General features: G+C 47.8%; 1 pseudogene; it reads right to left on the bottom strand.

The window, feature by feature from the left end:
* Positions 1 to 1227: 1227 nt before the first annotated feature.
* LOC138247504 (5S ribosomal RNA) lies at positions 1228 to 1336 on the bottom strand (annotated as a pseudogene).
* Between the last annotated feature and the right edge of the window lie 1420 nt (positions 1337 to 2756).

Genomic DNA, 2756 nt, shown 5'->3' with positions numbered 1-2756 from the left:
AGGAGTTCTCTCTTCGTTATCACACCTCCATTCACTCTGGCCGGGAGAAATATCTCTTCTACACTACCTTAACAAATCCAGAAATAAACGGGAAGGCAAGCCCTCTTCTTGTACTTTTTTCACTTAATGGAGAGGCTCAGTCACTCTCTAAGTGCCATCTGCAACATATTCACCATGCCTTACAGGCAGAGGGTGGCCAGTCTTTTCTTTACTTTTGTCAAACCAGGGTCCCACAGAACGTATTTAGGAGTTGTTGAAAAAATCAGATCTTTCATCATGGAATCCTTTCTCAAACAACATGCAAAATAATGCCCCTTCTTACAATACAAGTGAAACTGAAAGAGACAGAGGTCCGTAGTTTAATGCTTAGGACACAACAGTGAGTAATGTGCTCTCTGCTGGGATGTTTTCCTATGTTGAACAGGTTTTATTCTGCACACACCCTGCTCACCCATTCTGTCTGTGGTCGATAAATGGATCGTTAAGTTAATGACACCTGTTACAGTGCCATGAAATGCGAAAAATGCTTTGGAATGCTTTTACAACAACTCAAATTGTACGCACCTTTCCTCTTTTTATTCCCTGTTTCTGGAATGTTCTCCTTTTGGACTCTGTTACACTAGTGTCTGCAACTCATTTCATTCTTCCACACCGAATACATCATCGTCCTTTTATCACATTTCCGACACAATGTGCTTATTTTTTCCATTTGGTTGCCAATAGTGGGCTCAAGCACTATTTCTTGGGGGCTAAGGCTTATTCATGGCACATGTCTTAAAGAAAATAAGTGGGGGGACTGACCAAGTTAGACACTTTGCAAGTGACATCACGGCACATGACACCACGGCGTGTGAAATCGCACCTGGAATCACAGGTAGTGGCATCACAACCCATGACCTGACAGGAAATAACATCACAAGAAGTGAGATCTGGTCTTAAGACCTCAAGCATATGCTTACCGCAAGAAAGCAAAGCCTTAGCTAGGGATTCCTTTGCCCGTCGTGGAGCAAATGTTTTCTTCAGCTTGGGCCGAGTGTAAAGTGCAGAATAATTGTAAGTTTTCCTTTGGAAAGTGTGTATTTTAGTGTTATTGCTGTTCTTTTTTATTTATTTTTTTAAGACAGGGAAAAAAAGAGTGCAGGAAATAAAAAGTGGAAAATGAAATTAGCGAGGAAGCTGTGTAATTGAGCTAAGACGTGCAGCACCTAGTGTCTGCGAGAGGCAAAATGCCTACAGCACCTGATATTCCCAGGCGGTCTCCCATCCAAGTACTAACCAGGCCCAACCCTGCTTAGTTGCCGAGATCGGGCCCATTGAGGCCGGTATGACCGTAGGCAGGAAAAGCTGCAGTTTCAGCTCTCTTCTGCTCACCAAGTCCACCGCCCGGAGCCTGCTGCTCTTAATCGCACCTGCACAGGCTCCACTTGGGAAGTCGGACATGCACTCACTGCCTGAGGCCCAATGCCCCAACCCACATGGAACACCATTTTTGGGGTCGAGCCTGCGTCGCATGCGCTTGCGCATGCGTTTCACTTGCGAGACGCATTAGTAGTTAGAAAAGGGCTCGGAGCCCCGCCCATGTCACGTCAGTGTCTTTCATTGGTTCGTGGGCTTGCCTTTCAAAATCTGCTTGCTTTCATTAGTGGACGCCATGCATACGTCATGCCTTTTCCGGTGGTTACCCTTCCTCAAGCGCCCTCCTCGAGCAAGGCTCGCTGTTTTCCATCTGGTTTGTGGACTACTTTTTATCTTTTTTCGCAGCGCGCTCTCGCTTGGCAGAAGTCGAGCGCTTTGCATGACATCAACCATGCTACATAGTTAATTGCACTTTTGCCTGTTACGTAGATAATTGCACTTTTGCCGATAGGGTTAATGTGGCAAGAAAAGTCCGGTTGGGAGTTTACAACTGCTAATAGCTCTAACTTAGAGAAATGCGAGACCTGTTGCATTGCAAATGCTTGTTTTTATTGCAGACCCAACACACAGGCCCTTATTATGACCCCGGCAGTTTACTGACAGCCAGGGCCATGGTGGTGGGTTCCCAACCAACAGGCTGGTGGTGAAGACCGCCACATTATGATTGTGGCAGGTTGGCCTCTGCCAAACTGCCACATCTCCGCTCATACCATCAGGCCGGTCAGACCCGCTGGGCCAGAGATGAGCATCTCCGACCCGGCGATCCACAGAAGACCGCCAGCGGTATTAGGAGCCGCCTTTCCACCTGGGTTTCCGCAGTGGTAGCACCGCCACGTAAACCCTGGCGGAAAGGCTACCGGTGACAGGGAATCTCTTCACTGCCACTGGCAGACGACTCACCCACCATCCCACACAAGCACCATTCCCCCAAAAACCCTTCCCCCCTCCTTTCACCCCCTTCAAGGTAGATCGCCCCCTCACCCCATCCCCCCTCCAGGTAGATTGCCCCCCTCAATCCCACCCCTCTCCCCGCATACATGCACATGCACACAGACACCCACACACACCCCGCCTACAGTCATTCAACACTGACATACACACATTCACTCACATGCATCCATACATGCATTCACTCACATGCATCCATACACACATTCACTCACATGCATCCATACTCGCATTCACAACACACATACTTGCATACACACACTCATACACACTCACATTCATACAAGCACTCACGTCTACATTCAGACACGCACTCACTTCTACATTGATACAACCACTAACTTCTACATTCGTACATGCATACAACCACGCATACACACATTCATGTACAC

Source organism: Pleurodeles waltl, chromosome 7 (genome assembly GCF_031143425.1).
Source record: "Pleurodeles waltl isolate 20211129_DDA chromosome 7, aPleWal1.hap1.20221129, whole genome shotgun sequence".
In the NCBI taxonomy this organism is placed as follows: domain Eukaryota; kingdom Metazoa; phylum Chordata; class Amphibia; order Caudata; family Salamandridae; genus Pleurodeles; species Pleurodeles waltl.
Note: the sequence above shows the minus strand (reverse complement) of the source record. Positions and strands in the feature narration are given on the sequence as shown.